The following is a 17901-nucleotide window of genomic DNA, read 5'->3' as shown; positions in this document are numbered from 1 at the left end:
TTGTTTGTCTTAGGCCTTTATCGTTATTGTCATTAGACCAAGGACAAAATATATGCTGCTGGAATGCATCTTCCGGGATTTTTCTTGCCTAAGTGAAACTTAACAAATGCTTTACACCTGATGTTTTTTTTTTTCCTAATATTTCCAGAGAAGCAAGATCTCCTGTCTCCCTTTTATTGCTAAGAGCATCTCTCCTTATTAATTTTTTTTTTTATGGTTTCTGTTCTTCTTTAGAAGAATGATCGCCCTCTTACCTCCTGCCCTGTCCATATTCATGTTAATGATCCAAATTCCTAAGTAATTTTCTGCTGAAGCCTCCTGGTTATGCGCTGTTGCTCACATTTAGTTTCGAATTTTCTGTGCTCTCATCGAGGTTAATTTCGGCAGCGTATTTAAATCAAAATGCAAAATATAGTAGAATTAAACTTCCATGGGTCATAATTTCTGCCTACTTGATTTCGGATCTTGTTGCGTTGTCATTCTCTCTAATAAAGATTACGAAACCAATACTCAATATTTTCTATATTTACTTCTGAGAAAGAAAACCTAAAGTGTCTTGTGAATGTTATATATTCACCGTTAAATCCACACCAAAGCAAAAGAAAACACCTTTGAATAGAATATGGCTTTCTTGGGAGAACTCTTTATCATTTCTTTCCTTTCAAAGGGGATGAATCAAAGGCAATTTATCTAGGCACTGACGACACAACCTCTTCTTCTATAGAGCTCTAACCCTTCCGTAAGGGGACCCGATTTCTTTGCCTGGGTCTGTTTTCTTTGGTCTAACAAAGAAAATCTTGTTTATGTGGAGCAAGTGTACAGAAAGTAAGATAATTACACCAGACGGAAAGCAATTCAGCAGTCCATTCATTATCAAGAGCTTCTGCAGCTCTCTCTCTCTCTCTCTCTCTCTCTCTCTCTCTCTCTCTCTCTCTCTCTCTCTCTTTTGCTATCAGTATCTCTGTTAGTTTTTGCTTACGTCTCTCTCATCTTCTTTTAGAGTCCGTAAAATTTTCTTTCACTTAAAAACGATATTTTACAAAATGAATAATGAAAATACTTTTTTCTGATATCAACCACAACATTAACAAAACGTTTCCACGTGCAATTAATGGGTATTAAAACGAAATGTTCACTGCTATCAACAATTTCTCAAGCCTTAGATATCATTTTCTATGAAAAAAAAGACATTTTGCTAGAAAAATGGATACTGCAATCAGAATTTTCGAAAAAAAGATAAGAGAATTTAGGTACCACGACATCTGGCATATTAATGAACGACCATCGAAATGTCAGCGGCAATCATCCAAACGAATATTCAAGGACGTCTCCACTTCTGAGCACGTACATACTCAGGAACTATTAAAGAAATATAAACGAAAACTCGGAGCAACTGAAACGTATTCCTATAGAATTCAACAATTGGCAAGTCTCATCGAAGATGAAAGCCAACAAATAAACATAATAACTGATTTTTTATTTATTATTTTTTTCTCCACAAGAAAATTCTTGAGAATATTAGCAATATGTCGTAATTTCCACAATACAACAAAAATGGCCTTTTTAAGGGAGTTTTCATCCTGCATACATTTCCTAAAGTGATTGGGTACCATTCGTTTAATTATGACCATATCATAAAGCAATTAAAGATTATCAATATTTTCCTGATTTCATCTTCACACAGGAACGGAAGCACTCATGAGAGGCTATAAAAAACATCACCGAAGAATTTATACGATTATGTTAAAAAAATGTCAGAAAAATGTTACCAAGACCTTTCAAAAATAGAAAACACTAAGCTAACTCCTTCATTTGCTATCCACTAGAACATTGTCTTTCTGTCAGCCACCTTTCCCTAACCTTCTGCCAAATCATCTGGAAGACAGAGGTCCGACCTTCCCTTTCCCATACGAGAAAGGGTGCCAGAATATTCTAAGTCCCGCACCAAGAAAAGATGAGTAGCTGGCAAAGGAAAAGATTGTGGATGGGGGAGAGACAGACAAGAAATAGGATCAAACAGTGAATGGTGGATTTAGAAAAATGTTAATTAACATGGGTGAAATGAATGACGAAAGAAACGTGAATAAAAAATCCACTTCGCAACTCTCATCCATTAAAACGGCTTCAAAATATTTAAACTTTAAGAACTCTGTTCATTTGTCATTAGCACTATTAGAGTACTATTTCTTTAGGTTAAGGTTTAACAGATCCTACGTATAATGGTATCCACTTACATAATAATATTAGTAAAAGATTACAATCTAAACCTCCGACTCTACATAGAAAACTATGTTATCCCGTGAGGTAAGAAGATATTCCTTTAAAATAAAGTACTTTTGGCATAAAATAAAATTAATGAAGAGGGAAGTTGGGAGTTTCAAAGTTTGATGGCAGAGTTATGGAAGTTTTTTACTTTATGCTTAATGAATCTTCGCTAAAAAAAAACTTTGCCTAGGTTATAAAATAAAGAACTTTTTAAGATTTGAAGAATTGGGTGGGTTGCTGATTTTGTGAGCAAAGTCGGGTACTGTTTTTGGCTAAGATTTTGTTGTATGTCTAAGGAATTTTATTTTCAAATATTTTCTTCCTAACCTCCGATTGAAAAAAAAAATATATGTAAATTGCTTTCCTTTTTTTTTGAGGATAGAAAAAGCATCTCTTTGGATGTGGCAGGTTATCATCATGAATTAAACTTGCCAAACTTCTGCTGAGATTTTCCAACATCTTTTAAATCACTCTATTATTCATCTTTTAACATACCATTATTCATCCTCACTGCCTATATGCTAATCTCACATCTTTTATTACTTATTGTTCTTTACTACATTGGCTAAGGAGCATATTTTTTTAATAAAATATCAAATATCTTTAAACAGGAATTAGAAAACGTCGACGACAAACTAATTCTTCAAAAGAAAATAATAAACAAATTCCAGGGTGTAAAGCAAACTTTCTGGTATTTATCAGACAAGTTGAATACACCATCTATCAGGTAATCGTGTCCTCTAAACACCCTGTTGAAGTCGTATTAGATATTCAGTAGGTGTAGAAAATATTACTGTACAAGAATTTGTTTCCTACCTCCTTGTGAACGTGTTAATTTTATCGAAGAGTGTCTTCGTGGTCTCCACAATTCGTCTTAAATTCCTTTCTAATATCTTCTTAACGACAACGGAGTCACATTTCTTCCCAGTGGCTTATTGGATATCTTCCTCAGAATCGACAACACGCCTTGCAGTTATGTCTGAAATTAAAATGACACCTACATAAGTTTGAACTCGCTCACTGGAAAAATAATAGAACATTTGATTACCCACCCCTTCAGTTCTGCTCCACTTGCTGTATTTCTGAGCTGGAATTAACGCTGAATGTAACCGCCGCTTGGTCTCTGGGCGGAAAGTTTTTATAGCCTAGGGTCAAAGACAAGGAAATGGAATTTCTCAGCAGCTATCCGCTGAGAGTAGAATATTTAAATGATGATTTCAGGAGACGCCTAGCATTATTGATGAATGGCGTGGTTAGGATTAACATGTCCCCTAAAACCTAAACATCCCGGACAAACCTAAATCCACCCCACTAAACCTAAACACCCCCTAAATCAAAAACACACCCCATTAAACCTAAAAACACTGTCCACTAAACCTAAAACACCCTCCCACTAAACCTAAACACATCACCCAACTAAACATAAACACACCCCCACTAAAACAGAATACACCCCAGTAAACCTAACCACACTGTCCACCAAACCTAAACACACGCCCAAACAAACATTAACACACACCAAACACACTGAACTTAACTGCACCACCCACTAAACCAAAACAAACATCCCAAACTAAACCTAAACACACCCCACTATACCTAAACATCACCCTGAATTGAAACACACCCCACTAAACCTAAACACACCCACTAACAAAACCATAAAAAACACACCCCAAACAAATCACCCCAACTAAACCTAAACACATCCACCATTAAACCTCAGCACCCCTCCCACCAAACCTAAGCACATCCTCCACTATACATAAACACCCATCCCATTAAACCTAAATGCACCCTCTACTAAACCTAAACACACCCCCACTAAACCTAAACAAACACCACCCACAAAACCTAAACACACCTCTCACTAAACCTAAATGCACCCCCAAACTGTAAAAACAAACTTAAACCCCAACTAAACCTAAACACACACCCCCACTAAACCTAAACACACCCCCCTAAATGCACCCACTCAAACCTAAACCTAAATGAACCCCCATTAAACCTAAACACATGCCCACTACTAAAATCAAAACACACACCCCACTAAATCTAAACACCCCCCACTAAACCTCCATGCACCCCACTAACTAAACCTAAATGAACCCTCACTAAACCTAAACACATGCCCACTACTAAAGCTAAACACACACCCCACTAATCTAAACACACCACCCTAAACACCCCCAAAATCCTAAACACACCACCCACTAAATCAAAACACACCCCCACTAAACCAAAACACACCCCAAAACTAAACCCAAATCAAACATTCCCCACTAAACCTACACACCCCCCTTACTAAAACCTAAATGCACCCTAAATACTAAAAACCTAAACACACACCATCCACTAAATCTAAATAACTCTCCCACCAAACTTAAACACACCCTCCACTAAAATTAAACACAACCTCAAAACCTACACTCACACAAAATCTAAACACACCCCACTAAACCTAAACACACACCCTCCTAAACCTAAACAAACATCCCCACTAAACCCAAACACACACCACCACTAAACCTAAACACATCCCCACTAAACCTAAACACACACCACCACTAAACCTAGACACGCCCACTAAAGCTAAACCTAAACACAAACCTTGATACAAACACAGAATTAATCCTCACAGGAAAGAAAACCATTTTCAATAATGTTTTGCTGGTCTCGAGTAGATGAAATGAAGTATGATTAACCAGTAGAGTTTATTTACCATATAAGTTACAATGGGAAAGAGGGGGAGGATGGGAAGTACGGGTTTGAAACCTACCCTATTATTTAAGTTGGGTCAAATGTTGACCATGTGCCAAATTTCGTCTAGATCGGTCAAGCAGTTCGGATTTATAGCACACAAACATAAACATACAAACATTCATTTATATAATATTTATATATATATATAATAATCAAAGAATATTGAGTAAAATATATGGTGTAAAGAAATAAAAGGAGAAATTCGAATCTTGAGTGCAAATGTTGTAACAATGATGAAATAACTTGGTAAATGTTAAATGCCACGTTAAACCTAAAAGCAGAATTATAAGCCATTTACTTGACTATCTGTAAACAGAGTAATTTTTGTTGAATTTTTTTTTTTCAGCACTTCATCAATGAAATGCAGGACAAAATATTACATGAGACATTTTCAAATCCTTTCATCATGACTTTGGTTTTTCTGGTCTTTATTCAATATACTTTAGACAGTAAAGACCACTTATCTCCTTCTTTCCTTCTATATGATCTTATTCGAAAATTAATAATAAATTGGCAGGTTAACTTTTCCTAATGCTAATGCTCCTTTATTGAACAGATCATTTTGCTTTTTTCAGTTACCCTTAAAAATTTATTTTCTTGTTACTGAACCACAATCTTGATTGTTTTTATATATAACTAACATTGAACAGATATTCCGTTTGGTAACAGCAAGATATTTTTCGTATATGCAAGAAAGCTCTCGTTTGATGTCATGATATTTCAAGAATCAATGCAACCATCCTTTCCTTCTCGTCTCAATGTCAGACTTTCATCACATCAATGTAATTCTGCTTGTCACCTATTCAGATCTTCGTTTAGCTCATTACCTCAAACAGCTGATCACTTCGTTTGTTGCAGTTAATGATGCGACTTCAATAGCATTTGTAATTAACGCCTGTGTGTGTGTGTGTGTATCTTTCATTTATTTCACTATCTTCTGTCGACTGAGATAACTATTGTGTACTCATATCCTGGATCGAGATCAATACATTCATTAATCATGATGAAATTAGAAACGGGAATTTCATTTCTAATCAGCTAAGTCGCTGCATTCTCTCTCATTCTATCTCGGGTGTTGTTGAAAGATAATGCATTATGAAATAGTTCTTTGATAACTATGATGAACAGATTTAGTAGTTGTGTCCTATTTCACTGCTCTTGGAATGTAGGCAAGTATACGCCAGCATGGATTTCATAAGCAAATTTTAATTAACGTTTTTTACCTCACCTTTCCTCGAAGCTGCGTCATCTCTAAGTGTTTCTTTCTCTCTCTCTGCTTTTGCTATAAGAGTATTTCGTATAGGGTATAAGTTTCTACGTTTCAATTCGTCTGTCCCCGAAAAATTAACATTCATTGACAACGGGTCATGGCAACACAGTGGGATGTCCTGCTCGCAAACTACATAGCGTCATCAACAGTACTATGGTGTAGAGAAACAAAAGACCACTAAGTCAAGATTTTTTTTTTTTTTCTTATCGTTTACTTATTATACGATTGTGTAGTCTTTTACTAGTAAGTTAATCATTACTGTGCAATGCATTTCGAAGTATTATTGGTGTAAGGTCTGTTGTACCTGAAGTAAAGAATTTTGCATTGTTTCTGTATATACTTCAAATATTAGAAAGCGTTTTGTATGTACACCAACGAGAGAAAAGGCTGGCAGAGTAATTTCTTTCTATTCTATGGCTTTGGAGCGATACTTAGAGAGATTTGTTAAAGAACTGCCATAAGAAAGTAATTTTCGCTAATTTGGAGGAATATTGCAATTCAAAAAAGGATAAAATAATGAAAACAGCTGCCTAATCAATAGATAGCCTATAAGCCAAGAGGGTAATACTTTAACTGCGCGGCCTGATTTAGATAACTTTTAATATACCGGGAATTATTTAATTCCTCTTAAAGTTGTAAAATAAGGTTTAAGGATGGATCTATGAAATATTTAGGGCAAAGCCCAGGCACTGGGTTCCAATCGAATGCCATTCAGCGCCGTTAAGGGGTTTGTGAAATAAAAAAATACAACTATTTTTTCACGTAGAATAGGGCAACAGAAATAATTTTCCCCGGTTTGGGTCAGTCGTCCTGTCGCCAGCCAAGTTGTAAAGACGTTAGGTAACCTAAGATCTGGTTAGATCGTTTTTGCTGGAAGGATTAATGATATTAATGTCAAAACCGGTCAAAGCATTTATTTGCCTAATTACTGAAAATATGATTGACAGAACCTGTCCCAGTCGACGACTTTATCTGGTTAGGGAATCATGCCACTCAACTAAATGTGGCAAATTTTACCGCCAATTGATTCTTTTTCCTATCGTTGTCACCATCCCTAAAGTTTCACCTAACGATAACTTTTTTCAGTCATGGCAGATTACATAAAACACGATTTTACTATAAACGTAGAAATTATTTTCATTCATTCCCAAATTTGTTAAGAGTTTATATTTGCCCCCTTTGCAATAAGGTTTGATATAACATCTCACCAAATGAGTAGTTCCATGAAGGGCATAAGCCTGTTTTTCATTTCAAAGTTTAATAGTACTAAACTACAGTTTTCTTCCTATCACCAATACTGATTTGATTTTACATGGTTTTCGATTAGAACAAACAATCCAAGTTTAAGATTTGTTAACTAAAAATTAGTCTATTTCTTCAAAACTGCCGAATTGAGAAAAAAATAGACTGGAAATGGTTTTGTTTTTTCATCAGTTTGAATATTATTCGTCCCACGTAAACAAACATATTGAAAAGACGAATCGTTGAATAAGCGAGTAACCTTTTTGTTTTACAATACTCACGATTATTTATTCTCGTTTTTAACTGTATATGGTTTATAACAATGTCAAAATCTGAAGTAGACCATTGCATTTATAGTTGCCACAAATGTACTGAAAATATAAATGTTGACAGAGAATGATGCTGCTATCTACAGATAAGTCATTCATCTGCCTTATAAATCATTATTCTGACATTCTTATGTAAAAACAAGTAAATCTGATAACACGTGATTGGCTGTCAATCAACGTTTGCCAATTATCGTTGGGGACGGAAAGTTACGGTGACAAATATCATGATGCAATTTCTCATCAATAATGTATTTGAACGTTTATATAAACAAAAACCCTCATCGATTTGATATGGATCATTTGCGCAGACTCGTCGATTTTCACTAAGTCATAAACGTTCATTTCAACACAAGCCGACGAAAGAGGTATAAATAAACGTTAATGGCGGCCTTTAACAATCTACTCAGATCAAATACAAACGAACGACAAGCTTTCAATGATTACGATTATCCCATTAGTATAACCCACACCACACATAGACATATACGCAAAAACTGTTCAAATCACGAGATTTTCCTTATCATTCCAACTTTATTCTATGTACAGTTTTGTTGCATGTATATAAAAACAATTTCATTATGATACCATAGTAATATCTACGTCTGTAAATTGACAAATAACCTTTCATACCGTTTACCGCTAAAACATGAAGCATGGATCAATGAAGCTAGGCCTTTGATACAAATTTGCCAGACATCTTATTTTACTGGCCTTCTTTTAAGCACACATTTATTCCATTTCAGTCAAAATTACTATTTTGTTGTAACCTTTATTTATTCATTCTATCTAATTATCGTTCCAATGCCCAACAATGTAAAAAAAAATGTACGCCTGGGCTAGCCTCTTATGCCCCTCGTATGTCATCAACACTAAGGATGACGGGACTAAATGGAATTTTAAGCTTTTGCTGGATAAGTTTTTGAGCTAAATAGTTCCGGAAAGTGCCAAAACACTGGGCTATTATCATTATTTGCATGCTTAGAACAAATTATATAAATATGCAGAGTATTCTGGAAAGAAAACCACAATACCATTGCTATCATGCCATGTTTAACTGAAATTTCCCGCCTTTACCCAAGAGAGCAGTGGTTGTTCCATTCACCTGCCCCACGCCCTAGACAGCCTCATACACAGCAATATATAAGCTTTCAGATAGATGTATTACTGAAGAAACATTTAGCACCTCTATCATAGTAAGCTCACGGCATCGGAAACATCGATTTCAGCCAGTCGAGGGCTATTTTAGCTATGTATTATGCCACATCCACCTACAACTTACGTTTGAGTGAACATGTGACACGGAACGACAACAGCACAAGATTACATGTAAACAAACTTCATTATGCTTTGCTTACCTGTGAAATGTTTTATTTTCTCTGGAAGAATTCTTGTGCCTATTTTGGCAGTTACAAGCTGCGCATTGTACACTGAAATAAGGAACTAAAAAACAAAAAATCGCAATCGCAGTAAGATCCTGCTTCAATTTCCGCGTTTACCCAGCTTTTAAAAATGGCCGCAAGCAATGCTCTGCAGCGCCGCCCTGGTGGAAGACCACCGAACTGCACAGTATTAGTACCATAGAGCATCAATAACATAGAGTGGCGATCTCACTGCCGAGCGTGTGACCTCGGGCGGCCATATTGAAAGGTCTCGGCAACTTTTTTTTTCTTGTTTAAATATAAGAATATGTTATTTTTTACTGTTAAATTAACCACCACTATAAAATATATTTCGAAAAATTTCTATTCTGAGGTTTATTGTAGCTGAAGTACAGAATTTTGCATTCTAATCAACATAATCTCAAATATTTATTATTATTATTATTATTATTATTATTATTATTATTATTATTATTATTATTATTATTATTATTATTATTATTATTATTATTATTACTTGACCAAATTTCACAAAGAAAAATTACCTTACAAAAACAGGTTGACCTAAACACTCCAATCATTGTGGTCAAGACCTGAGCATCTGCTCTTGGATCTAAGCAATGCCTAGCATAAATACTTCCTGTAAATTACAGGACTTTCTTTGCATACAGTCACTAGACATTAACTAAACTGTAATGTACAATCATTAAACACTAACACTCACTATTTACTTACACTCACAAAACACTAACACTTACTATAAACTCACACTCACTAAAAACTCACACTTACTATACACACACTCAATAACACTAAACAGTCACTGAATACCCAACACACTAGGCACTTACTGTACACTAAACGCTCACTAAACACTCATGAAACACTAAACACTCACTAAAAATTCACTAAATACTCACTATAGCCTAAACACTCACTAAACATTCACTAAGCACTCACTTAATCCTAAACATTCATTGAGCACTAAACACTCACTAAACATTCACTAAGCACTCACTATTTACTAAACAATCACTAAGTGCTCACTATACACCAAACACTCACTAAACATTCACTAAGCACTCACTATACACTAAACATTCACTAAACCCTAAACACTCATTAAACACTAAATACTCACTAAACCCTAAATGCTCATTAAATTCCTAAACACTCATTTAACATTAACAATCACTGAACACTCATTAAACGCTTACTAAACGCTTACACACTAAATATTCACTAAACACTAACATTCACTAAACACTAAACACTCACTAAACACTTACCCACCAAACATTTAAACACTACTAAACCAATAAACACTCACTAAACATTCACTAAATACTTACATTCACTAAACATTCACTAAACCCTAAACACTAAACATTCACTAAACACTAACATTCACTAAACATTCACTAAACCCTAAACACTCACTTAACACTTACCCACTAAACATTCACTAAACCCTAAACACTCACTAAATACTCACTGAATACTTGCACACTAAACATTCACTAAACACTAACATTCACCAAACATTTAATAAACTCTAAACACTCACTAAACATTCACTAATACTTACACACTAAACATTCACTAAATGCTAACATTCACTAAACCCTAAACACTCACTAAACATTCACTGAATGCTTACACACTAAACATTCACTAAACACTAACATACACTAAACCCTAAACACACACTAAACACTTACACAATACACATTCACTAAACCCCAAACACTCACTAAAAATTCACTGAATACTTGCACACTAAACATTCACTAAACACTAACATTCACTAAACCCTAAACATTCACTAAACATTCACTGAATACTTCCACACTAAACATTCACTAAACACTAACATTCACAAAACATTCAATAAACCCTAAACACTCACCAAACACTTACATGCTAAACATTCACTAAACACTAACATTCATAAAACATTCAATAAACCCTAAACACTCACTAAACATTTACTGAATACTTACACACTAGACACTCACTAAACACTAACATTCACTAAACATTCACTAAACCCTAGACACTCACTAAACACTTATACACTAAACATTCACTAAACCCTAAACACTCACTAAACATTCACTGAATACTTGCACACTAAACATTCACTAAACACTAACATTCACAAAATATTCTATAACTTGCACACTAAACACTAACATTCACAAAACATTCAATAAAACCTAAACTCACTAAACATTGACTGAATACTTACACACTAAACATTCACTAAACACTAAACACTCACTAAACATTCACTAAACCCTAAATACTCACTAAATATTCACCAAACACTAACATTCACAAAACATTCAATAAACCCTAAACATTCATTAAACATTCACTGAATACTTACACGCTAAACATTCAATAAACATTCACTAAACCAGATGAAAGCTTTACAATCCCAAGTCTCAGTGGCATTGAGTTTTCTTTCATTTCTGGGGCTTTTCTTCCCAAAGTGGAAGAATGATCATTGGAATCTCTGTCTTTTTCAGTGAGCCTAAATAAACATTTTCGAAACACTAACAGAGATTAATTGAGTTTTAAAATAATTTATTATGTTTGGTGCCGTTGACATTAAACACTCTTATTTGTTTACATAAAAAACATTTAATTAAGGTGTAAAATGGAAATCTGAATTACAAGTGTTATTAACGATAAATTTTTAATTCGTATTGAATGGCCAATTTATTAAGTAATCTTCATTCATGTTGCTTTTCATTTCTTTTAGTAAACAATATATAAATTATCCATTATATTTATATATTATATATATATTTTGTCTTGATAATATCTATCTGCTCATTTCAGCATTATATCATTTTCATCACTAGGATAGAAAATAAATAATTATCTTGAATACTGCATTTTATCATGCTTACAAGAAAATCTTCGATAAATCTAGATCAAGGTATCAGAGTTCTGACATAAATTTTCCTGTTATTCTTCATTCATCCTCTCTCTTTTCTTTTCTTTTAGTCTAATAAATAACTTTATTTGTTATAACAGGCATTATATTTACAATTCTATGGTATTTAACATTATATATTTTCATCACCAGTTATATAAATTTATCAATCAATCTCAAGGAATATAAATAAAAATCTGAGATTCAATATGTTATTGGAAAATTTATGATCTTCGTATCGATATTTCTTTTGCTATCTTTATTATATATATTGCATTTTCATTTTATATATAAAATATATATACATATTTGTGTGTGTAGCTAGATTGTTCTCGTCACAGACAGACAAGCATTGAAAATAATTTACTGCAATCATTACAACAGTTCCCGGGATGGAATGCTATCAAATAAATTTTATATGAAACAGCAGTATCTATAAACCAATATTTTGGATTCGATGCCTATAAAATCTTCACATAAACCCTTCAATACATAAATGACTTGTTGGTCATCGAGGTTGCAAAACAAAACATTTACTGTCTTCAGATGAATTTCCTGCTTGAATGATTTTAAAGTCAAATATATGGAACACTTGGTTTTATATACTTTGTAACATAAAAGAATCATAAATATAGGAACTCATTCTTTATTACCTAGGATTCCTCCATTTACTCTTTTCGTAAGATTTCACGTTGCTATATTAAGCACGCATGTTTGTTTCAGAGAATTTGATCCTTTGTGAGCAATAAACAGAGACCATAAATTTAGGCCTATGTTCTTACTTATGGGAACATAAAGCCCGGGAAGTAATGCTTCAATCACGCAGTTTCATATGAAATTAGGAATGTTGAAATTAGACCAATTCATGTATTTTGTTCCCAACAAATAAAATCGATTAAACCCTTCATGTAATATAATACAAATCGTCGAGGTATAATACAAAATATATTATATATTCAGATGAATTTCCTGTTAATGATTAAAAGTCAAAATGGGATATTGATTTTCCTGAATATATATAAAGAATCAGAATACAGTAACTCATTATTTCTTTACCTAAGATTGCTCCATTTACTCTTTTCGTAACAATTACGTTACTATATTAATAATATTGTATTTATGTCTTTCCTCCTTTGTAACAATTAATTAAACCATGAACCTTGGCCTAGGTGCTTGTTAATCCAACGGAGGCAGCAATATATGTTGTTACTTAGATGCCTAAATACCAAGTGCCAGATGTGTTTACTTAACTTTCTTTTAATATTATTTGTGTCTAAGTTGCAACAAGTCCTAGTAAGATTAAGAGAGGCTTGCATATTTGAAACCTTTGGCCATATCTTACAGTGTCTGCGTATTTTAGTATTATATATATGTCCAAAACGTGTTTATTTATTTCGTCAGAATACCTTCACAACTGAGCATTATCTAATTTTTCTTACTGGTCTATAGTCTCCTTTGATCTCATTTTCACTGATTTACCATCAATTCTGAAAAGGCTTGATTGTAGAATCAATGTTCTTTGAGCAATTTACATGAAAGTGTTGGTAATTTATAACTGAAAGTAGAAATACTAACGCTACTGTTTTAAATTCTTAACTAACCGGCAAACTAAAGAACAGAAGAAAAATGACTTTGAAGATAGGTTTATCTTAATCCCAATCAACTGTAGATGTTATTTAGTGCCTATACTACTTCAAGACGCCAGATGCTTTCACTTAACTTTTCTTTCAATATTATATCTCTCTCTCTCTTGCTCACGTCTCTCTAAGATTAAGAGATCCGGCCCTTTTCAACTGCTACCCCTGATTCAGAGGGAAAACAGATGAGAGCCAGCTATCTTCGAGTTTAGTTCCTGTAGAAATAAAGTGAAATTCTACTCAATCATTTTTGATATCTTATACCTAAGCTTCTCTATGAAAGTACAAAGAGCTTTATGATGAAAAATTATGCCTTTAATTTGAATTCCATCAAGTTGATTTGAACTAGAGAGAGAGAGAGAGAGAGATATAAAAGATGAGAGAGAGAGAGATAGAAAGAGAAGAAGAGAAAGAAGAAATCTCTCTCAGATGATATTTTTTTTTAAAAGTTATAGAGATACCTAGAGAGAGAGAGAGAGAGAGAGGGATAGGGTAGAGAGAGAGAATCTTCAAAGAGCTTCATGAGAAAAAAGAATGCCTTTAATTTGAATGTCCAGAGTTGATTTGAGAGAGAGAGAGAGAGAGAGAGAGAGAGAGAGAGAGAGAGAGAGAGAGAGAGAGATAGGGAAAGATTGTTTATGTATTTGTTTAGAAATAGGTTCGTATATCTGCAATATTGGGAAATACTGTATGTGGAACAAAATCTCGAAGAGATGAACTGGAAAAGCATTCCTTGAAATTACTGTAGATAATGAATCCCCGGTTTTTAATTCATAATTTCATTATCTAATTTCCCTTTATTCACCTTCACCATTTGTCTCTTGTAGTGATTGAAATTGTTTCACGACTACTTTAAACGTTTCTGTTCAACAATTAAGGCTCCGGCATCTCGACCATCTGGATATTGTATTACCATGGTTTTTAAGTTTTTGCTCTGGAGACCATGAGGAAGTTTAGTAATGGTTCTCCTAGAGGAATCTCTCTCTCTCTCTCTCTCTCTCTCTCTCTCTCTCTCTCTCTCTCTCTCTCTCTCTCTCCTTCATACTGTAAACACTTAAATGAAGTGTACCAATATATCATTTACTTTTCTCGTACTCTAATACGAACAGAACGACAGACACGGAACACAAACCAAACACGCCTCCCCGCCGTCTCTTTCCTACTCTCTTTCCAGACTCAGGACGAGGCTGAATTTCTCCATCTCGGTGACAAATGTTCGGTTAAGTAAACCTGGCTTACTTTCTTTTGTGTTTTATTGGCGTCGTTTATCATCGCCCGTTGTAAACACTTGCACTGAAATGTTCCATTTCAGGTTTTATATATATATATATATATATATATATATATATATATATATATATATATATATATATATATATATATATATATATATATATATATATATATATATATATATATATATATATATATATATATATATATATATATATATATATATATATATATATATATATATATATATATATATATATATATATATATATATCATATATATATATATATATATATATATATATATATATATATATATATATATATATATATATATATATATATATATATATATATATATATATATATATATATATATATATATATATATATATATATATATATATATATATATATATATATATATATATATATATATATATATATATATATATGTGTGTGTGTGTATATGAGGCTTGCCTTAAACATGAAAAAAATTTTGCAATGCCAAAATTGAATCTAATTAAGGAAGAAGCATGACTAACGGTTTTTATCCTGACAGAGAAAGAGAAGAGGAAGGGAAAGTATTAACTAACTGAATGTTAAGCAAGGGATTATAAAGCGTCTGTCTAACGTGTTTTTAATTGCGAAATCATTAGGCTGAAGTAATGTCATTTACAGTTCGTTTTCATTTCGCGTGATTTATGTATTCTGAGACGCTAACGAGCGCAAACCAGCAGCATTTTCCATAATGTACTTTAGGTACTTTTTCCTACTTTTATTTTATTTTTGGAAAACATCAACGAACGTGTGTCCCCTTTAGTTATAATTGTAAATAAAAGAATACAATATACACTGCACATAGAACAATTGTTCTCTGAGTACTCTAAACCGCTGTAATATGTTTTAGGAAATTTCATGTCTTCGCCCACCATAAAAAATATAGATTAACAATAACCCAGGGATGGGCGTATGGGCACGTTGCATTCAAAACCCACTATTTCTTGGTTGACCCTTGCTCTGAAATTTATATATATATATATATATATATATATATATATATATATATATATATATATATATATATATATATATATGTATATATACTATATATATATATATACACATACACATATATAATATTATATATATATATATATATATATATATATATATATATATATATATATATATATATATATATATATATATATATATATATATATATATATATATATATATATATATATATATATATATATAAATACCACTGTTAGACTTGTAAATGTGTATCTAAATTGTTGCACTTGCTAACGAAAATGAACTTCCGAGGAAAAGTTTTGTCACTTACCAAATTGCAGCGATTTCCGCTAGTTAACTCACTTAGCTAAATCTCTATTAACTCTATATTCAAATATTTAATTTTCTTTTCAGGTTGTGCAAGGGTGCAGCCCTTTCCTGGAAATTATTTCATGAGTAGAGAGAAATCTTGTCTGGAAGGAAGTCTGAGTACTAAATATTTCTTAAAGGTTCCTTTTATATTTATTGCGATATATAAATTTACAGTAGAATAAAGTAATCAAGTTTATCTATTTCTTGAATTTTTGTCTCTATTACTTGGAAAAAATAAGCAGATTATTTGATTAAGATTTCGTTCAAATGTTCAAATCTACGTGAAAATTTGCCTGTTTAGCCATATACGACATGTGATTATCTGGCAACAGTGATGCATTACTATAGCCTTTGTTTTATTATTGTAACTGCCCGAATAAAGATAGTAGAAATCATAAAACATATAAAAATTAATTTTTCTACTTTCATGAATTAAATTGTCATTTACATTTAAAATAAAAATATAAAGTAAACACAAGAATATGACTCAAAAAGCGCCAAAATACATTTATTTTCATTTGCTGCTTTTATATTATTTAAAATGGTTAAGTTGTTAGGTCAGTGGTAATCTCCAATCCAACATGCAATAAGTCTGACCTCAATTGTAATAGAAATGCGAAAGACACCATTCAGGTTTTTATTTGGGGGCGGAATATAAAGTTTTAGATTGAGTTTTTTGTTTGTTTGTGCTTGTCAAAAGACCAAGTTTTGCCTAATGACATAGATCCATATATATCCCAAAGGTTAAAAATAAAATCCCAAAAGGTAACACATATTCATACATAACCACTGACTAAAGGTGCAAAGATTTCAGCCGATAGATACAAGTCCCAGCTGCGCATAACATTCAAGCGACGCCGTTTGTTGGAACAAAGTGTACAGATATGCGACAGAGAGCTTCGTGTATTCAGAATGCATAAGGGCTTTCTACTCCAGCGAATACCAAAGCGCCCTTATCCAATTATTTTAACAATTCGCAGTCATACTGTCATTACTGTGCATTCGAAAACTCTGTACCCAGAGGGAGAAGAACTGTCACATAATTTTAGGGTGTGTCTCTCATATTTGTTTGCTATGCGAGATCCTCGTGGTTTTTTTTTTATCATTTGTGGCGATGGAAATATTCATATTCAGATACTTCTGAGTTGGGCAGTGCTTAGACGGGTACTCACCAATGAAATGCACATAAACCCCTTGAAAACCAATGGTGAAGGGTGTGAGGGTAACAACCTCATCCGGTATTTACTGAAAACTGGGAGGGTGAAATATTGTAATGAACCCTTCTTTCAAGAAAATGAGCCAGTGCTGAACAAAAAAAAAAAAAAAAAAAAAATTCAACAACGAGCCGTTTCCTTAAGAGGGGTGGCTGCAGAGAAAAAGCGAAATAGTGCTTACTGCCTGTCATATGAATGCTTCAGTTGCAGAATCATGGATGGACTCTCTC

General features: G+C 33.1%; 1 long non-coding RNA gene across 1 annotated transcript in view; it reads right to left on the bottom strand.

Annotated features, from left to right (window-relative positions):
- The window catches only part of LOC136838369 (uncharacterized), a 64295-nt gene extending 54617 nt beyond the window's left edge, over positions 1-9678 (bottom strand). The window contains exons 1-2 of the long non-coding RNA XR_010852958.1: positions 9225-9678; positions 3082-3244 (exon numbers count right to left, since the gene is read on the bottom strand). This is a non-coding gene — a long non-coding RNA (uncharacterized lncRNA). The remainder of the gene's footprint in view (positions 1-3081; positions 3245-9224) is intronic.
- Between the last annotated feature and the right edge of the window lie 8223 nt (positions 9679-17901).

This window comes from Macrobrachium rosenbergii, chromosome 4, assembly GCF_040412425.1.
Source record: "Macrobrachium rosenbergii isolate ZJJX-2024 chromosome 4, ASM4041242v1, whole genome shotgun sequence".
NCBI classification, from domain to species: Eukaryota; Metazoa; Arthropoda; class Malacostraca; order Decapoda; family Palaemonidae; genus Macrobrachium; species Macrobrachium rosenbergii.
The sequence above is the reverse complement of the archived record's forward strand: the minus strand, read 5'-3'. Positions and strand labels throughout refer to the sequence as shown.